Here is a 24,054-nt window from a genome sequence, read left to right on the forward strand (position 1 = left end):
GGTACTATATAACTATAATAATATATTTAATATTAATTTAACATACATTTTTTTGAATCTATATAATTCAAAAAATTGTTCGTGACCCACCAAAAATTGACTGACGACCCAAACTTTGAGAAACGATGGTCTAGAATGATACTATTCATTACATTAATATCAAAAAATTATCCATGTAAACAATGTGCTTAAGATTTTGCTAGATTAGTATTAGTATAACTTTAAATATTTTATTATGTTAATATTTTTTGCTTCAGTTTTTTTTTAAGTCTAGTTCAGACACATATTTGGCAGAATTCATAATTAGGTACCCGTAGATTTTTGTCATGCCCGATTGGAGCGGGGGAGGGGGCGGATTCTCGATTCTCCGATTCTCTAAACAGTTGCCTGCCCAGAGAGAGATGCCGGCATGCCACCCATGGCCAAGATTCAAATCGATGCTGTAAACAACTCGACCACTCCATCCTCAAATGTAAAATAAAAACACAATACTGTAAATTAGAGAAATTATTATTATTGATATTTTTTAATTTTTATTATTATTATTCGAACAAAACATTAAACAATTATGCGCTTTCTTCAATTATAACACATACGTATTAAGATTAACAATAATTTATGAATGCATTTTTCGTCTTAGATGCATAGCAGAAAGAGGAGGCGAACGTACAACGGCCAATTTTTTTTTGTACATAAGACTTTTACATTAAATTTTATATGTTTTATCGATACGATAATAATGGTTATAATAATAATAATAATAATAATAATACGTGTTACATAATAATATATAATATTTATTCTAATTAGCCTACAAATGAAAATATAATTTTATTAGTCTTTTGTACATTATACAATAATAATAATTAAAAAAAACTTGCGAGTTATTTGTATTTATATATATAATATAGTTACTACAAATATATTTTATTTACACGCAAATATTATACATATCATATAAACCTTCAATTATTTACAACGTTTCATTTAATATATATTATATTATTTATTTGTATGGTACATACAAAGGAGGATTTAAAAACAACGACGCACACAAAATGACTAGAAAAATGGACAGTTTCCATTTTTGTGCGTACAAGATGGAAAATAATAATTGAACAAAATTATAATACACTTGTGTATGTACATTATATATATACAAGAAGATCAATGGGCCGCGCTGCAGAAGGTAATCGAAATGATCACATGATGCTCCGCCGGCTGAGGTATCGCGTGGTACAACGATGACACCACGCTGTTGGTACCTATGTCATTTGCTCGGACTCACGCATCGTTCAGACATCGCTGTCCGCTTCGGAACTGTACCCGTCGTAGTGCATCGTACTGTCGTCTCTGTGCTGCACCGAGTGCGGCGAACCCTCGCCATAATGGTGCATTTCGCTGTCTGATCCGCTGTTCTGGGTCTCCTGTTTCCACTTGTTGACGTGATGCGAATTTTTCGGGCCACCACCGCCGCCACCCGACTGTTGTTGCTGCACCTTGGCTTCTTCTTCCTGTTGCATCCTTTTGTGCTTTGTGCGTCTGTTTTGGAACCATACTTTGACCTACGAACAGAGATGACTTGGTTATTATTATACAATATATAGATAATTATACTGCACATTAATACGGCATTGTGCTCATGCGGGTAGTAAGGATTTTCTTTAGTTGGGAGAGGGAGTGTTTATTTTATATTTAAATATAACATATGTTATATTGCATGTATTGTATGTATTGTATGTTCATATGTTATGTCCAATACAAATAGCTAGAATTGTATATACGACAACATATTTTTTGCATAAATACAACCGGAGGGTGATACTTCACCCACTACACTGATTATACCTATAACAGTAAATCTTAACCTTTTTTTCACAATGATATTCTAATTTTAATTCAAATAAATGGTGACACGCTTAAGTCGTTAAAACTAAATAATAATGTATTATGAAATTATACGAATAACATTAAATCAAAAAATATTTTTAGTGACACACATTACGATCTTATGTGATCCGTAGATCGATAACCATAATGTTGCAGGAAGGTTTCTTTTTACACATATACTAAACAGTAAACATATTATAGCAGCTATAGTGAGCTATTTAGTCTATATTATATACTCGGACAATTTAAACATATTATTATTATAGATAATACAATTTATTGCTATTACTATAATTTCTTTGACGCCTGGAGTAAGTTAGGTATATTCAATATACACGCGATGATAAATTATTGTTTTCTGTATATATATATATTATATATTATGTATACATCATTTAACGACGAGTCATGCGTTGTAATAATATTACATAATATTATAATATGTTTAATGCTCAATTGCAATAATACTAAACGTTTCTCGTGTTGAGATTAAAACACATACACATGAACATAATGTAATAAATATTTATAACTATAAAACTGTAAACTCGCATTTTTAACTCTTTTAATAATATGTACGTAAATATCGTTCAAGTATATAAGTCGAGTTCTTATAGGAAATTAATGGATATAATTGATCGTCGCCTTTGAGTGCTAACATATATTTTTCTGCATAATGCACATTATATATTTATAATATATTGTTGTGGATGTGCCGATGAATATTTATATAAAAATATAATTTAACATAGGCAGGTACTGCAGTTATATTATTCTATTAAATAATGCACTTAATATTATAATATCGTTATTTTATTATTATTATTATTATTATTGATACGATAGTATGATATGTATACACATAATAATAATATACATTACACAGAAACAGAATACAATAAATATCAGTATAAATAGATCCATTTCAATACTAAAAACTATTTTTTAAAAGTTTTCCTAGCGCTGTTTTAATAACACAGCCCCTGAATAATATTTATAATACTTCAACAAGAAACCGTTAATAATGGACCCGTGATGATAATGCTATCAGAACTTCCATACGTGTGAAACTCGATTCGTGTTTCATAATTATAATATACACAATACTATATTATTATATACATATTATAAAATAGTTGTGGCCCCTTGAGCCGAAAAGGATACGCGTGGAATATAGGTAACAATAGTTGTTATATTATTATATTATAAAAGCAAGTTTAAAAAAAATTAATTGAATAAAACGGAAAAAGCATCAGCGGAGGTGACAAGTCTTGCTACTGTTTATTTTTGAGACAAAAAAATCGGTCTATATAGCCATATAGGTACACACAAAAAATACCTCGATATGCATTTTATACATAGTGTATAAATAATATATTTATATGAAATACAAACAATATACGATTATCTATATATATATTTAATATCGTACTTGGGGAATATATTATTATATTCGTGTACTCACTCGTGATGATATAATATGCGAGTTCGTCAAACTGGCGTGGGTGGATCGGTTGGAAAAGGGGGTGAAATAAATATAAGGGGCCGGGGGCTGTTTACTCGGTGGATGATTGCCGGTTAATCTGCAATACGCGCGCAAACAGTACGTGACGGAAAATGGATCTCGGGCGATTTCATTTCCGAGTAAAATATCGTCGAGGAAAATAAAAAATATATAATATAGCACATACATATACTGCAGAGTACCACACATCATATGATTTACGGAAGGGCAAAAAAAACATGCATACACACACACACACACATACGCCACACTAGTCCGCTCTCGTCCAAAAGCACCCGTCGAAAGATGGCCGATTTATAAAACGATTGAAAAATAATATTTGCGCTGCCATAATACACATTTATGCTATATATATAGTCGGTAGGAGGTAGCTGTACAACCCACGTCAATAGTGACTGAACAAGTAAGAGAAATACATCACTAAAGGGGGTCAGCCTTTTCAGTATATATGTATATTATATATGAATATACGTAAAAGTTAGGGTGAGTCTGCCACTATAATATTATGTACTATGTATATAAATGATAATAATATTATACATATTATATTTACATTACTCGGACCGGACGTGAAAATTATATTATATTAAACAGATGATTATGTATTTTACTCGAAGGCGACTATGACGGCTATGTATAAAAAATTAAAAGCTCTTCGGACCAAAACATTTACCATTGCATTTACAAATATACTAGGTACTGGTCCTACAGAAAATATAAGACTATAATATGTACATTGTACTTACTTTATTAAAAAAAATATTAACGATATAAAAATATAGAAATGGTTTATTTTTTTGATTATTTACCGCAGTTAGCTCTATAGTAGACTATATAGTATCATTTTTCTGTGGGTTGGATGATGTGGCTCTGCAGATTATATAGTTATAGATAAAAACTCCTGAGTTCTATAGAACCGTCATTAAAATACACAGTATTATATTGTTATTGTTAATCTATTGAGTTATTATTTATTCGATCCATAATTCGTTTGCTTGTGACAGCTTTTCTGATTGCATTGTAGTACATACACCGACGCTGCGCCAATAATAACTACAAGGAATAAAATATCCTTTCTAAACGGTTGCTGCGATTAAACTTTGGCCGGGTTAGTGCAGTATTAATATGCAAATAATCGCATGGAAATAAATTGCGCGTAGGCGATAAGCCGAAAAAAAAACAGAAATAAAATAACGACTCATGGTTAAACATTATTTAAGTGTAATTATATATTATTTTCTACTGCAGCTCTAAAAAAAAAATTTTAAAAAATGCAGTAAATTATCATCATTTGTTTTTCGGTTTAATTGTAATAATTATATCATACAGACGTTTTTCTCTAATAAATTAATAGTGTTCGACTTAAGAAAACTATCTAGCGCCGTATACATACACAGTATAATTACCGAGATTTAAATTTATTATCCCTTGCATAATTAACTCTACGCCAATTGCTTGTGAAGCGAATTCTATGTTAGTAATAATTACTTTATTTAACGTGCGATTATTGCGCTTATATATATTTCGTGAATATTGTTTTCTACGATACCAGTATGCATTATATGATATTATGTGTAATACCATTTATATGCACGCACTGTAATATGTTTCAACATTTCATTAAATTATTTTACAATGTTCATAAAAATATTTATTATTCTCAATTATAAAACGATCTTCCGGTTTTAACTACACAAAAGTAAATCGTAATGTATAATGCTTTACGCCTAATGGTCTTATTGGGGGTGTGTGTATGTATAATAAAGCCAACAAAAGTTTGCAATAACAATACAACTTTGTATATACTACTGTGTGTATGAAGATTGAAGACAATGAGTGCAGAAGATGTGAAATATTTAAATCACTAGCTGTGACTTAAAAACGAATCAGAATACAATAAATGCATATTATATATTAAATAAAAATGTGGTCGTATACAATGAAAAGCATGTAAAACTACGTTTAAGCTCCTTGAAGACCGATTGAGCTTTTTGTTTTCGTTATATTTTCTGCGGATAGAAATACGAATTGTTTGACATTTATCAAAAAAATAACTATGCAAACATGGTAGGAGGAATTTATTTTTATTTTATTTTGAACGGTTGATTACCCCTTTTGCGTCTTCCACGACCCTATACGTGGTATAAGTTATCCCGAAAATTATTCGTCGTGACGGCAACAATGACAATAATAAATATGAGTCGTTTTAGGTCGCGACAAAAATAGCTAGACGATATGTATTATATTATACACGGCGATGACTATACGAGTATATATATTATATATATATGAAGGATGGCAATTTCCTTTTTCCAAGGAGTACCCGAAACTACCGCTGCTACAGCCGTCGTCATCATACTGCGACGCGACAATATCAGTGCGTTTTAGAGTCAACCCTCCTCCGACCTTTTCCTCCATATGTCGCAACACAAGGGTGGTAATCAAATATCTGTTTTCTCGGGTATTATTTATTTTTTATTTTACTTCCTCCGGATTTATAGCTATTTCCCGGTAGCGCATCAAAATATGGTACGTGACACAATATATAATATTATATATTATACATCATACATAGTCAACGAGGCTCCGAGACAAAATTTTCACATAATATGATATACAATATAGTCGTAAAACCACCCGTTGTGGAAAGTGCCGAATTATGCTTGTGTATATATTATATATAATATGTGTATGTGTGTTTGTATGACACAGCTACAGAGTGATTAGCAAAGGATGGTAACATTGGTAACCCCCATTTTCCATTAAGCAAAAATTTATTTGAATACTGATTTTCAGAATTTAAAGTATACATATTTAAAGACCATATTTAAATATCTATATACTTTCAAATAGTTAGAACTTTTCTCCAATTTAGAATAAGGTGTCCTGTATAATTGTATGATTTTTTTTTAAAAAAGCCAAAGATCAAAATTCAAATAAATTATTATTGAAAAATAGAAGAGGGGTAATTCTTGGAAATTATAATTTTTCCGACAGCATTAATATTTATTAAGGATTTAAATAAAGTTATACCCATTTAAACTTTACCGTATGATTCATTTATATTATTATTCTAATAAGTAATAATATATCGTTACGTGCATATATGAAATATAGGTAAACAACGTTATTTGATCCACAGAAGCGGATGTGCACTGCACGAATTACGTATTTATATACAGTGTTTACACAGTACAAGCATCACATAGGGATATAATATGAAAATCAATTTTCGGGGAAAAACAGTCCACGACACGTTTTCCTATTAATCTTTTCTGACTGGTGTTTGCCAGAGATTTTCCGCAGTATCTATATATAATTTAATATTATAATAAAATATGTGATATACGCATCAAAACATATTACACATGCGCACATACGGGCTTTTTCTAGAGAGAGAAATTTTATTTTTATTATTGTTTATGTAGATTTATTGCATAAATCGATGTTTTCTACTATATAGAAGTTTGTTGGGTATATTTGTTAGATAAATATAAAAAGTCATGATTTATCGTGAAAAGAGATTAGCCACCCTACTATTGTGCATTGTATAAATACTATAATTTTTTTATTAATAAAATCTATTAATTTTATTTTAAAAATGTGTACTGATTAGTATAATATTGATAATAAAATTACGATAAGTTGAAATGCATTCCATGTTATTTTAAATTTTAAATTATAAATTGATTTTTATTATAGTGTCACGCTACTCATTCATTTAAAAACAAGAATATCATGATAGTATAAAATATTATAAAAGCCACAGGAAACTCGACTGAATCAGTAATTTAAGTTTTTGTGGATACGAAATTATCGATACGATGACAACGATAATGATAATAATAATAAGACGGATGACACATTATGATGTATGATTAAGTATTTTATATCAAATGATCCGTGTTGGTTTTGCAATATTCACCCTATACGCCGAGTGAGTGACTCCTACATAATATAATATATATAGTCTGGTACGTGCGCATATTATTATATATATTGTACTGTTATTATTATACATGTAGCAATAGCTTTGCTCGCTATTATCAAAAGACACATAAAACAAGCTCAGTTTTCCACTACATTAAACGCCGATGACGCGCGCCGCGCCCTTCGATCGCACCCCCGCCAACCCTAAAAACCCCTAGCACCGGTTATACCACAACATCATGCCGCCGATCTCGGGGGAACGCTTTTCGTGTACAACGTTAGACATCATATGCGCTATATTACCGTCGTTATATTATTATTACGGCGCTCGAATTATGTTCTAAGTTATTGTCGGGAACAGGAATACATACATACAAATGTACAACATACAACGACTGAACGGCGTGTCCCCTAGCTCGTACCGTATATGTACCAATGCACATATCAGTGTAATGTTTATTATAATGACATCAAGTAAAACGATAAAAACAGTTCATATGTGCAGTGGTGGATGAACCGTTTCAGAATTCAAAATGGCCGTTGAAAACTGCGGTATTATAATATTATGTACGCTATGGACATATGCCGTATGGTGTATATACATAAATATATATATATATATATTATATATAGGTATATGCGATTTGTCAATGCATTAATACTCAAACAGCCAAACTCTAATTATTGAAATTCTATTTTAAATTAAATAAATGTATTTTATGTTTTAGCGTATTATTGCAATAACTACATTTATTTTTAACACAAATAACTTTGTATATAAATTAAACATAATTCTCGCTACTACCTCTACCTTAGTATAGTACTGCAGAAAGTACAAAACTCAGAATTTACTAGTTCATATTTCGAATTAGATACAGACAAATTATTTGTTTAATAATTATATAGAAGAAAAACCTAATATTATTATATGGTTCTAATAAAAAAAAGTAATTAATAGACTGTTAAAATATTATATCTCACAGATGTCTATATTTAGATTATATATATAAGAAGTTTGAATTTTTTCCAAGACTACGTGTTTAATTGCAACACGAAGAAACAAGATTTATATATTATAAATATTTTATAGAGTCTATAATATACTGTGTCGTTTAAACATAAACGTCATGAATTCAAGCATGATCACGATAAAAAATAATTAATTATATTTCAATTTTATCCCTATATATTATATAATATATAATATACAATTACGTATATATTGCAATTAGGGAAAACATGACTATAGTTTTATTCTGTTTTTATAATGTAAGTATATCGGTATACTCAACATACGCTTAGCTCTTGATCCATATAGGTAATAATTATTATATATTCGTACTTCATGAATGTTCCTAAAATACCCATTATTCGAACAAACTTGGGTTATATTACCGAATTCAATAATACCTATAATATATTATTAGTTTGCAGGTTTAATAAGTTTAATTATTGAAAAATTATGAATTGTGATTTTCTTAATTTTAGGCGTGTATATCATAATTTATAATATTGTATAACAATCATGTGGCTGCATGTTACTTGCGTCCCGTAAGATTGTTAATAAGAATTTTCAATATTCAACAGGTAAGTTGCGTTCGAGTATGTAGGACGCAACTTACCTATTATCATATTTATTGACGGGTTATTTGCGTCCCAAACGATAATTTCGATTACAATATAATTGAGAACGTTGTATTTAATTATAAAAATTAAGCGTAATAATCAAAAAGGTATCAACGATAATGACCATTCTCAATCGTATACTTCTATCATCATTTCTTATCGATATAATTTGACATCTATATATTTTAATAAATTAAGATAAATACCTTAAACTACCTCCCTTTAATGGAGGTGATATTTTAGAGATATACAAGTATAGTACATATAGTTTTGAAATTTACGATTTTGTGAAATATTTTAAAGAATTTTTAATAACTATTTGATAAAATAATTTACGTATCTATATGTTATACCTATATCTTTTTTTCTTATATGGATATGTTTAACTGTAAAATTATAACGTCACGAAATTATCATTCAAGACGCGATTAACACATCAATAAATACGACAGGTAAGTTGCGTCCTAACCACTTGAATACAACTTACCTCAACTTCCAGTAATAATTAACAAATAAATTGTGTCCAAACTGTTCGGACAAAAGGTACCTGCTATTATCGATTTGGGACAATATAATGCACCGAATCATGTATTTCCCTTCTCCCAATTAACATTGTATAAAATACCAAAAAGTGACAAAATGTTTGTTATAGCTTAGAACGGTATAAGGTACCTAAACTATATACATATAATATTATTTTAATAAAACTACTAAAACCGTTGGCACGGCCATAATAAAAATAAAACGCATTTAAAAAAAACACCGATTCGCATTGTCGATGTGCATGCGAATCACAAATTCTATTCATAAAATAATTATTATTACAATATCATATTATATATGCACAGTATACGTATAGTGCAATAATATGTGAGCATATATATAAGTATATACATAAATTAAATGTACAATATATACACAGATATACGGACCAACGAAAATTAGTGCCAAAATAATGCACGTCGTGCTGTCGCTAGTGGAGTATTCGATTCCGGTCGGGTTTTGTTAAACAATATTATATATTATAACAGTAATAAAACATTATAATATATATACATATATATATATGAGCGAGGGACTTTGCATCAGTGTAGCATGGCGATTGTTTTAAATTACATCCATTGTACAAAAATTAATATTGTATTTCGCCTGATTATATTACCGTCTATATTCTACACAATAATTATAATTAAATATTTGATTTTATATTTTATTGTTTCTGTCAGCTATTATAATACAGTGTGCGTTACCTAGATAAATCCTTTCGTTAATATTAATATTATTGGAATTTATATATTATACGCATTTTGTAATGCATTATTATATAATATTTACCTATTATATGTCTATAATACAAATATGTATAAGAACATTACGTGTAAAATGCAACACAAATTGACACACAATATAATATTATATATTTTATACAGCCGTGGCCGTGTTGCGTCCTTTGGGAGCAAGCGTGATAAATCGTTTCGTGTTAATAAAACGCCGTTTGGGGCTGTCGGGTGCGTGAAAAAAATTTAACGACGCCTCTTATTATTATAATTTGCCCTCGCGAGTTGACTACCGTTTTAGGGTGCATATATATGGTACCCGCCTCCGTCATTGGTCGAAACGGTCCCAGAAGGGCACTCGAAATATATCCCCCTCGTTACGCACGCACGTATATATATACGCATAAGTAAGTACGCATCCCCTTCGCGGTCCGAAAAGAATAACAACTAATTTACACGAGTGTTATTTTATACGCGATCGTATTGTGTATAACTGTATAAGACAATCCAATTGGATTACGCAAAAGGGGTGATGGTTATAACCTTATATAGGTTAGGGAGTTGTATAATTTTTTTTTTTTAGTTTCGATCACTTTTTTTGTTTGTAATGGATGCGCATACGGGGTGTTTACTATATAATATATATTCAAAAAATATATAATAAATGTATATAATATATATTATATATACAGTAACAATTGAAATATACCTATAAAAATAAGTATTATACTTATAATATTATAAATATAAAATTGCACGAGTAAATATAGCCCACATTGAGTAATATTATTTTAAAAAACGTTGTATAAAAAAATCGATTGACGTGCATGTACTATATAATATTGCTTCTAAACGTTGTAAATATGTATGTAATCATCATCAACGAGCCAAAGGTCTAACCTCAATTTCGGATAATCAAATTTATAATTAATAATTTCTTCGTGTTTCTTTTTTTATTATTTTCAGAACGCGTTTCTGGCATCCGATAATTACTGCATGTTTTGTCAATAACTATAATACATCGACACTGTAACACGTATATGCACAGGTAGATTGCGATAAACACGTGAGATTAGTAAGGTACTAAGAACAAAATGATCATGTATATATACACAAGTAAACATTTAATTAGGCAACATCCATTTTAAATTTTATATTCCATTTTTTTATGATGACATATTATATATTATAATGAAAAAGTTCTCGAACATTTTGTAACCAATTAGTACAGTTGTATACAGTGATAAAAAAAATCATGTACGATTTAATTACAGTTGATTGGCCATAATAACACGGTATAATTATATATAATATATATTTATTATTATTATGTGTATTATGGGTCCGTATAGACGTAACAAGATTTACTATATTATAGCCGGCAAAAATGATTAAAAACACATTTTCGTTTCGAGAACAATTTTATCTAAACCGTTATTTAACTACGCTGTTTAACACCCTCTTGTCAAACAACAAGTGATGAGAGTGGAAGCGGCCCGGCGGCCATTATGATTTCTTTTCATCCCTCCGCGCGATTAGCGAGTACCCGTTTAATCTGACTCCCATAATAATATATATAATATCCGTCGCATATATTTATAATCCTTTCAAAAGGTTAACAGGAAAACGACGTTGTTGGTATAATGCTATTATATTATTATAAATATAATATGTGCGCGTGTGATGTGTGTGATATATACGTACACGCGTAGATGTTTTAATGCCTAAACTTCTAGACGATGTGTTTTTTTCAATATGTATTTATTATTTTTTTTCTTGTGCATTCTGCTTTATAACATGAAAAATATTATATTCGCATCGTTGCTGTGTTGACAACAGACAATAAATGATCACCGACGTCAAGGTATCAAAACATTACTCCCGCATTGTACATGCTTAACGTCGAAAAATAATAATATAACGACCCATAAAGTAATTGCAGACGGGCGCAATCCGATTAAATTGTACTGCAGCAGTGTGTACACAATACCTACACATAGCATATATAATGCACGTAGTGGTAGATAAGCCGTCATAATAATAATAATAATAATAATAATAATAATATAGTACCTATATTGTATTTATACGATATAATATGAAATAAATAAATTAAAAGATATTACATAATACATTATACCTATTGGCTATTGATTATTGTAAATGTAATTAAATGAGATTGACGAAAAAAGAAAACTATTTAGTCGATAACGGTAAAAAAAATTGATATTGTTATGATGCAATAAACCTTTGTATAATATTATAATTATAAATTTATAAATATTAAATTGACGATGAGAAATTTAAGTAAATTATCTTTTTTGTAACTTTGTAATCTGCGTATTTAAATATACCTAACCAAACAACGTCAAAACACAACACGACGGGTTCCCGAAAACAAAATTAAAACGTCTGCGGTTGTCAGACAAATAATAATTTAATATAATTATAACAACATATAGGTACAGGCGCTTATATTATAATGTAAACAGCGCATCCGTTAATATAAAGATAGCTTGACCTCGACTTAAAAAATGTGTGGTATTTAATATATTTATAATTATAATAGATACCTATTAATTAGATAGTAAAAATATGCATATTACATTGAATAATTTAATTTATTATATGGCACTCACCTGTGTTTCGGTTAAACTCAGTGATTGGGCCAACTGTTTCTTTCAGCACCAACGACGTAATGGTTTTTCTCAAAAGCGTGTTCCAATTTAAGCAGTTGACTGGGGCTAAAAGCGGTCCTTATTCTTTTTGGTTTTCTGAAGGGTTGTAATAAAAATCCTGGTATGTCTGGACCTGTTACAAGGAAAAAAAGGTTTAATTTAGTATTCGTAGAAAGAACGGAATTAGTTAGCAGCTGAACGCGTTTATCATAATAATAATATTATATTATGTGGCAGTGTTGTTTGTTTGTTAGATATTATTACGCTTTGCTTTTGTAACACCATTTTCCGACGACCAACAGAACGCAGTTGCATAAAATTGTTATTAATGGTTGTTAAGATAATCGGATGTCAGGAGCGTATAAGGATTGTGTCACGAAGATGACCCGGCATGGGGTCTATACCGAAAATCCTTGCGCCTGATAACATTGTACCCACTCTAATTTGAAAGCCAACAGTGATAAAATATTCAACGGCGGTGTCAAATAAATTTATTTTCGAAACTCGTTTGGAATATATTATTATAACGAGACAGGGGCCTACGAGTCCAATATGATATCTCCCCTCCACCCACCACACACACACACGCGCGCGCGCGCGCGCATGTGTGTATACATATATTTGTAAGCATTAATACGTATGTGCGCGCTCGTGTGTGTGCGTGTGTGTTAACAGCTTCATTAGAATATACAATTGGACAATGCAGAGTTTGTTATATAAATTAAACATAATATATTAGTCGGTGTAGGCGAGACTTCAATAATATTGTCTCGCTATACACTTATAGCAAGGTATATAATATATTATATACTCTATTCCAATCGTCGCCCCGCCGTTTTTCTATTAAATTGTTTTTCATTCCATCTTGCGCGCGACTACTCCCAGACGAAAATCAGGTAGATACCAACTACCTATCTTGGCTGTCTTAAACGTACATGATATAAACTATGCAGTGTGCAGCAGCGAGCCGGTAAGGCGGTAATTGTATGACCTGTACCCAAGCATTTCAAATTATACTGAGACGTGAATATAATATATATTACTATTTGAGAAGAACACAGTTAGACATTATTATAATCATTCATCAATTACTGAACAGAGATATTATATTAATCACATCATTCAAATTGATCGCTTATACAATATTAATTTATAGTAAATATTATTTGTCATATATATATATATATAGATTGGTCAAGCTGATAAAGGTCATCGCAATAAAATTTAGGCTGACCGTAATATTCGGCAACCAAGAATATTATAATACATAACATCTAAATAATATAACATATTACATTATCTTATGCGATTTACTCGTTGGTCACATGCAGTGTCGTCGTCATTACTAATATTTTATTACATCGTGTTCGTTTGATTTCCATAGGAATTATCGAGAAAACCGTTGCCCGTCGGGTTATCGCGCACAGACTATATTCAGCGTATACTCGCAACACATTAACCACAACACTATAACAATTCGTATAAATAATACAAAATCGCATTCATATACACAAAGATAAATGTATAAATGATATGTAATTATTATTGTTTTAATGATATATAGAAAAGACAAATTTCCGAATACGTCTATACGTGTATTATTTTATAATGATCATATAATTAATAACTGTTTGATTACGCGTTTCGTACGAGCTTTGAACATACTAAAATTATTTAAACCCCTAAGTCTTGATCGAACATATCCTTCAGTAGGTTATATGGCAAGGAGTGTTGTAGCAGCAGAAAAGAAATGTTTGTAAAAAACGAGTTTACCGTTTAAGTAAAAATAATATTTTTAGAAAAAAATAAACATCCATGGATGGTACCGATAACCAACTGACCGTTTAGACGGCTATAATAATAACGACCATGTTAACGGATAAAATAATATATAAAACTGTAAAATACATAAACGGCAAACGTACTATAATGTAATATAATATTGCATTACTGCTGCATGAAACGCGCGTTATGTAAAACCCGGTTATATCCATATGCGTGATGAAAAGGCCGGAATTGCGATTATTAAAAGCAATTTAATATGAAAATGATTTATTTAACGGTTAATATATTCACAATATTATCCATGACGTCCGATTAACGGCAATCGCGTCATTTAAAATAAAAGTCGATTATTGTTTATTCATATTATTGTGTATTAACATTTAATACACACTATTATTTTATCGTTCACACAGCACACCGAATAGGTAAACAGGTACCAACCACGCTGCGTGCACAACAATAAAAAATAACTCGAAACCATAGAAATAATATGTATTATATTGTGTAGTTACATAGTTATATAGCAATGTATAGGTATACTTAAAGGCAACAGTTGGTAATCTAAAAATATTGTGTGCCCGTGGGCAATAGGTAATACTGATTGACCGTTTAACTCGTATTACAATATTCATCATTATGCAGGTAGTGCATATTATAACTATATACATAACACTTTATGTTTAGAATATTTTGACACTCACACACACATTATATGTTTAAAATGTATGTTGTTATATAATATGTGCGTGCGATGCACAGAAAATAATTTAAATATATTACAATTGTTTAATGTTAAATATTATAATGTTATTATAATATAGTAGACGGTGGTAATTTTTCAACGTGTGTTGATTTTGAATTTTTATTTTACAACGATTTTCACACATGATTTTATCATTTTATCGTTGGTGTGTGTATAAGTCGCACGCAATAAATATCATAATTACAGGAAACAATTTGTTTTTAACCGAAAAATTACACGACGTTTTACAAACCATGTGCATGCATCCTACCCCTCCGTCACAATCTCTAAATCCCGTTTCAAAACTATTATATACTCCACCTTGGAAAATTATACGACCGAAACACACACGCGTGCGCGCGACTGGTCTCATTCGGATGATTATTAACATAATTATTATATTATTCTCATTTTAAACAAACGCGTCCGGTAATTTAAACGTTAATTGCCGGTTTTTTACTGTTTTATAACGAGAAACATATTAGATCGCGTATTGTTATATAAGTGTGCAGTATAATAATATGCAGTATAAAAATTATTATTATTATTTTTGTAATATAATCTGGCTCGGGACTAATAAAAAGCTGTCCGTATATTATGTAAAAAGGATAAAAAAAAACAAAAACGCTTTTGGGAAGTTTATCATTATGATTATTTTTTGTATCCACCTCTATTGTTTGAAATTAATTGGCACCGCCTCTCCGGACGAAAGCGGGACCACCTATCTTCCTACGTGAACGCGCGCGCGATGCACAGACACACTAAATAGACTAGGTATAATATACCTATGATACGTAAACAATAATCGAAACATACGAGAAAACACGATTGACCACCCTATTTTTTACAATATATTTATTGAAAAAACAGGGACTAGATTATGTCGAGTTTATCATATACGTATTAGGTGTATATAATAGTAATCGATGAATGATAAAACTTCTATAAACATATTTGAATTCAACGTGCGGTAGTTCACTAGCAAACGAATTTCAAATTTTTTTAAATTGCACTATATAACCCAGTTCGTTATTAATTTTGATTATTAAAAGTTTCAATATGTTAATAACCAAAAAAAAATATAATAACAAGTCTACAAGTCAACTTCGTGATGAATTAATTTATGTTTTCCGAATAGTTTTATTCGATAAATAACTACATACTGGATAGTTGGTACGGTTGCGCATATGATAGGAGATATATTTTGGATATCCTTAAGGGGTTAGTACACATACATATACCCTCATCATCACCATTATAATAAATTATAAAACAATAACGCAATGACACGCGCATTTGGATTTTGGACGCGGTCTGCTGTGGTGCCGTACATATACATATATTATAGGTATACCAATAAATATCTACATAATATATGATATAAAAATGTATATATATAGGTACAACGTCCGAGCGGTAATTAATAATTAGAGGCGCCTGATAACGATATTTCGTCTGGTTGATAAGACAGCTGGACATGTCATCGCGTGTGTATGGCGGGCGGATAAGATCGCGGAGATAATTATACGGTTAAACATACACATAATAATATGGGCAGCTATTTCACATACCTACCTATATACATATCATATCGACAACGAACGCCATCTGTTGACCGTTGTATGCGTAAATCTACCTAGGCCTCGGGTATGGATTACATATATATATATACACACACATAATATAGTACTCGTTCACATATAGGTATTATATATGTATATAGATATATCGTATTATAAATGTATATATTATATACACGAATACACTTAATACGTATTTACGTTTTATTATATTGTTTTGACAATGGCAATTTACATTTTGTTTTTCACTTTTGTTCCACTACTAATTTATCGCTGTTAATTAACCGTCACGCCCGCACGGCCGACCCGAAACAACCACGAGACGGCGCAATTAATAACCGCGGGCGGCGCGACGTTAATTTTTTATTTATTCTTTTTTTTTTTTTTTTTTTTTACTTCTCTCCGCTAATATAATATACACACTTCACCTCCTCCACCCCGTACACTGTCCCCTCGGGCCCGATAACGTGTACACACCAGGTATTATAGGTATTAAACATATATAATAATAGGTATACAGCTATATTCAATATTATATATATATTCCTATATATGTGTATATATATATATATATATATGCATAAGCGGTGCTACGCGAGATTCCGAAGCTGACCTATTGTATATTTTGTAAGATAAAACTTGTTAAACACCACCCCTAGGGCGCATTCGTATATCGTATGTGTACCTATATAATTCAGTAGCTCAACCGGTCGGAAACGCGTCAAATTCGGTGGGCAAGACAAATTCTATATTACGCTGGAAACCCACGCGAGAAATTCACAAAATCATGTTATTTTATATTTTTATGTTATAATACATTATAATATCGTATATAATTGGTAAAATATATATACATAATAAATACGGTGTATTTCCTAATATAATAATAATACTTCACAGATTTTCGTTGCAGCTGCCGGGAAACGATTATTTTCGTCAACATGGTTTCAAACGCGCTCCTACTATATGTACAGTGTGTACACTGTACATTATACAGCCGTGCGCTAATAGCCCGACTGGCTACTGCAAATATATAACATTATAATAGCTGTTAATTTATTCAATAAAAAAATAAATTTAAAAGACAAACTATACCCATACAACAATAGGTGTGTTAAAAATCAAGTCGGGTTATAATATATCTTATAAATATATAGTATACATAAGATACAGAGGTACTGAAGGCGTATAATACACACGGCACATAATATATTGTTAACGCACAATAAATAACTATACAGAACATATAGATGTAAAATATAAAAATACAATCGATACAATGTATAATATTATCGTCAGTGGGTTCGCAAATTTATAAACGTTTTTTTCGGTGTTTTTAGTGTGTAAATACAACAAGAAAATTGAAAAATAATACACCCAAAAGGTAAAAAGTGTAGGTAACCTAAACAGATACAGAGTTGACGAAGTATTTACGTATATCTATAAATAATATTATATTAAAATAGTGTGATTCTAACAAATAACAAATATATTGTTTGTTTTTTTTTTTTTTTTTTGATATAATAGGTGTTACAAATATTGCGCTTATTATTATTGGATTCGCACGATTATTACATTTTTGCTCAACATAGACCATTATAATACATATGTGCCATGAAATATAAAATGTGTTCAATGTGTAATAAAAATGATGGCTTAATACATACGTTCCATATTTCATATTCATATTATTCGTATTATCTGAATGTATAATTCAAATTAATTATTTTCAAAGAGAATTTCCTATATGTATAAGTAAGTACACGTGTAGTGTATAATACTCGCTACATAATATTATACAAATCAACTTATCATCGGTAAATGAGTTAGTATATACTAGTATACGATGCAGGCTATGAAAAATTATGATTTTTTTAACCGATCCGCGGGCGACGGTGGCTCGCTTAACTATACTTATGTGTATATATATATATATATATATGTGCTATGTGTACACGTTTTATAATAATCATAACAACGTCCGCGCAGTAATTAGTAATTTGAACCTTAATGCGCGTATCTATATATATACTATATAATGTTTATACCTATATATGATATACATATACTTAATACACGCAACATACAGTGGCTTGTTAGTTGTTATCGGTTTACTTTATAGATTTTTTTTTTTTTTTTTTTATTTGATCGAAGTCATTGTAGCCCAAGGAAAACTGTAAGCAAGTATTATATAATAATAATAATATTATAGGCACAAGTATTTTACTAATTATACTGCGGATAATATATATAGGCAGATACATATTCTCTTCATAGATACATAGACCATTAGAAACGGTCATTGGGCGTGAAAATAAGCGCAGTGATGAGGAAAATACTCAAAGCTGGAAAAATGTTGGATAAATAATATTAAGTATAATCAACGCATATTTTGAATGGACGTTTATTATAAGTTTACATTGCGCTAAGTGTATGGTTATTATAACGTGTCTTCCGCAGATTATGAAGTCTAGCTAGCTAGTTCTTGTTTCTATACTATTTTATACGCGGTAAGTGGACAATTTTTGACCCGGCAATTATGATGAAACAGATTAAATTATTAATTTTTTTTTATATCTTATTTTGTTCTAAAGTTCCAACAATAAAATAAAACACAATGCATTTCCTAACATTTCTATAAATATAATTATTCATATAATACATTTTACTATCGAATGATCACTATTTCTTTGATGCAATAAAGAGTTGGTACATATACGATAATAATAACAAACAATAATTATTTTTAAAAACGCAAAAGAAGTGAAAATATAACTTTTAAGACTGATAATATAATTACTAAAATATTTTGCAAATAAAATATAAATAAATAATAATTAATAAAATTAAAAACCTATATAGATATTCCCTAACATATAAAATATCACATTTTGTACAAGCCTTTGGTTTAATATTATACTATTCTTTTGTATCCTTAAATATTCATTTTTAAATTAAAATATTCGTTTTAAACATTATACAAAAAGGTACTTATTATCTTATTATTATTATTATTATTATAGTACTTGCGAGGGGCGGGAGAAATTATCTTGTATAGGTACATTAGTATACACACCACAATCGTGCGAGCGTTCCCTCGAACAGTCAAATATATTATACGGCGTTCGGTCTTTCGTTCAAACAACCGATTTCCAAGAACGGGTTGAAGAAGAACAAATTACATTATAACAATGTTCTCTCGGTATATTGTAATATACATAAATAGATATGTGTGTGTGTGTGTGTGTAGATAAAACACCATAGCGTATTAAACCAACGAACGACAACTTTACGAGCAGTGCTCACTGCATCATTATGTTAACTTACAACGCATTATTATACAGTTATTATTATTGGACATTAATTATATATATACGCGCGATTATTACAATATTATTGTCGCTGCTGTAATTTATTTTTGAGTATCTAAAATACATATTATTTATGTGTTTGTGTGTGTGTGTAACATATATGATTATTATACATATTTAAGTGACTATACAATAACCAGCTACAGACAGGGTGTGTCGTAACTATATATACACACTGTAGTGAATAACATATATATATATATATATATATGCAATAAGTATATACTTACATGTCGTATTGTATATACACGCACACAAAACAGAAACAAGATTTGTTTACTACGCACTACACACAATGTTTATAAAACAACCATGTTTTTTTTTGTAGATGTTGGTTTTTGTACCTATAATATGCAACTATATAATAATCTACAGGAGGCTGTGTGGATATACTATATTATATAAACGAGAAAAATAATCCTAGAGTGTGTGAGACAACAAATCCTCTTAAAATCTGTACCGTAGAATTCGATAATAATAATATTTTATAGCCATACATAGAGTTATAGGATATGATTTGGAAATTTGTTGAAAAATAATCGATTTAGTGAGCGAAATATATTTTATCTATTCATCGTGTAGGTTTAAACATATTATTATATACAAACAAATATTATATGGTGCAACAAATTGCGTTCTCGATTAGATCATATTGGATATACCTGCGATACCTTTACGCCTATACTATATGTCCATATTTATACATTACATGTGCATTATTATTATGTTACGACCATCGTGTAGTAAATAATATATAAATGCGAATAGTTTTAACCTCTGTAATGATGATATTTGCGTTTTAAGACGTATATATTATAATATATATAATATAACCTGTGCTAATGCGGTTAATGACAACCCAACACGCTATATATATAGCTGTTATATACATATTTCAGACATTATTAGGCACCTACATATTATATCTACATTGTTTGTACGCTTATATTATAAATTATATATAGTAATAAAGTGAGATACTCGGATACTTTATAATAGGTATTAAAGGTAGTTACACTCAATGGTCCTATGCGGATAAACGTCAAACAGGAGTCGAAATGATATACAGCGTGTACACATCACTAGCTATTATATATTATATTATATTGTACATCCGGTATTCCTATAATCCTTCATATAATACTATATATATATATAGGTGGCAAAGGTGTACTGAAGATTTTTCAAATATTTGTTATTATTTTTTAGGTATACATATATTCAATATTATTTTTAACCGTTAGCACGTACTGCTATATATTATATACATTATTATTAAGTGTTAAATCACACACGTCATGAGGAAGACCTATAACGGGACCCTCACAATATATTGCGCAAATGCGATGTCTAAAAAAAATGTTATACAATAAGTAATATACAAAAGGTATACTGCAGGAAGAGTCGAAAATTGAACGTATGTATATATCTATTTAACGTGCGCTGTGATGGGTACACAGGACACACACTGTGATATACGAATGTTAGGACAAAAGTTTTATGGTGACCAAATTTTTTTCTTCTTTTTTTCCACTCAAACGGGATCCGAAGAGCATATAATGTATAATAATAATGATCCGCGTGTGCGCGTTGCATCATAATATTCAATGATAATATAATGTATACACCCCGGAACACCTTTTTTTCAATATGCACACATATTACACTGCACACCAAGAATCGTTTATTTATACCTACTACAAGCGTATTATATAATTGTTGTGGGTATAGGTACAACTACATAACATGTATTTATAACTTATTGTAGGACAATTTTTATTGGGTCACGGTTCTTTATATCCCGCCGGCTGCCGAAACGTATATATTAAATACATACATGCACACACTATTAGCATTATTATATTATCATTATAACATATTGTACGCAATGTACGCCCATAATCAGCGCCTCCCGTTGCCTTAAATAGTATGCTATACATAATCAATAAAAATATACTTAGGTAGTACCGATATTTGTTATAATAGATCCATACTATTTATCGAACATAACCGTACAGGCCATGCAGAATTTCGACCGGTCGTACTGTATAGGTATATATACGCACACTGGGGGTTCCGCAATACTATTCACATTAAATACAAAATATGTGTTTAGACAAACAGCGTTTTTATATCTTGTCAAAGTGAAATTTACCAGAAATTCAATTCGAAAATAATACTGTCCAATATAGAACTATATATTATTTATTTATTTATAGAAATGGAATGTTTTATTGTTCTGTGCATATAATAGGTATACCTACTATTGTATTATATTGCGTAACTTGGTCATTTTTTCACCGTAACATTAATATACTGGAATTTGGGAGAAAAAAAAGATGAGTAAAAATAACAGTATCTGGACCTTTTTTTTTATTCTAACAAATGTTATTTGGATACATATAAGTATAAATGCTCAGTATTGATAAAGCTGTGCAATAGGAGTGGGTGATTTATAATATATATAAACAATAAAACAACTAATACGAGTACATTTATCGATGTGTAGTCACGTAAAATAGGCAAATATTATGTTTTTGTGTACTTGAAGGAAACTCATTATTTGATCTAATATAATAAGTACATCACGTATAAAGGCGGCGAACGATACGGCGCTCGAATACCTGTGACGTACTTATACATTAACATATTATTAAGGCGGGAAAAAATTATGACTATTCCTACGTGTGGGGCTACGTTGCACTCGCACGTGTTATTATAGTATAGTGAGTACCTACATATTATAGATAACAATAAAATCGTTTCTAGATGTGCATAATGTATGTATATATTTATAATAATTAATATGTGTGTTTCGTTAAAAAGAAAAACTTTAAAACTATACAATTAATATTGTCTGGATTTTATTTCAAGGTATATATAATATCAAGCAAATATACAGGGGGTTTGGGGGTTAACCCTCTCTCCCCCCCGAAATAATTTCGAGTAACGAGGAAGAAAAGAAATGTTGTATGTTGCGATATCGAACAATTTGTATTGCTATATTTTGTAAACCCCTCCAAAATTTTATTTCTATCCGTGCCTGTATAATATACCTATAGTGTTTGTACTCCGCGAAAATACTTAAATGTATAATAATATGTACTTGCTATATTATGTACTATATACAATGGGATTTCATAAATTAAGTATATGTATTATTATTGTTTGAAATTAGTGAAATTAAAATACTGTTTTCATATGTATAGCTTCGAAATATCGTAGTTATAACGAAACTGCAGTAAAATAAATGCATACATATAGATGTTATATAATATATACAAATTGGTGTGTTATAAAAAAAAATAGATACTTATATGCTACTATAGCAGTGTAGTATTTTATGTATTTAATACCTAACAGGCATATATTAAGTTAATTATTTAATAATTATTATACAAGTAATATATTCCTATATATTAAACAAATATACCAACCACACACTGCGAACAGTCTTTTTCGAATGTCGCGTGATAAAAATATATGGCTTAGATTTGTTTATAGGCATTGATTATTACTTCGCGCGTATATTACTCAGATTTGAATAAACATACAATATATACATAATATACAGGGGTGTTCCCATCGGGTTTATATAATAGACGCCGTATACTCTCAAGATATTTTGTCAGAAATATGGGTATACTGCG

General features: G+C 30.0%; 1 pseudogene; it reads right to left on the reverse strand.

The window, feature by feature from the left end:
* Positions 1-916: 916 nt before the first annotated feature.
* The window catches only part of LOC113548503, a 26,850-nt pseudogene continuing 3,712 nt past the window's right edge, over positions 917-24,054 (reverse strand).

Source organism: Rhopalosiphum maidis, chromosome 4 (assembly GCF_003676215.2).
Source record: "Rhopalosiphum maidis isolate BTI-1 chromosome 4, ASM367621v3, whole genome shotgun sequence".
NCBI classification, from domain to species: Eukaryota; Metazoa; Arthropoda; class Insecta; order Hemiptera; family Aphididae; genus Rhopalosiphum; species Rhopalosiphum maidis.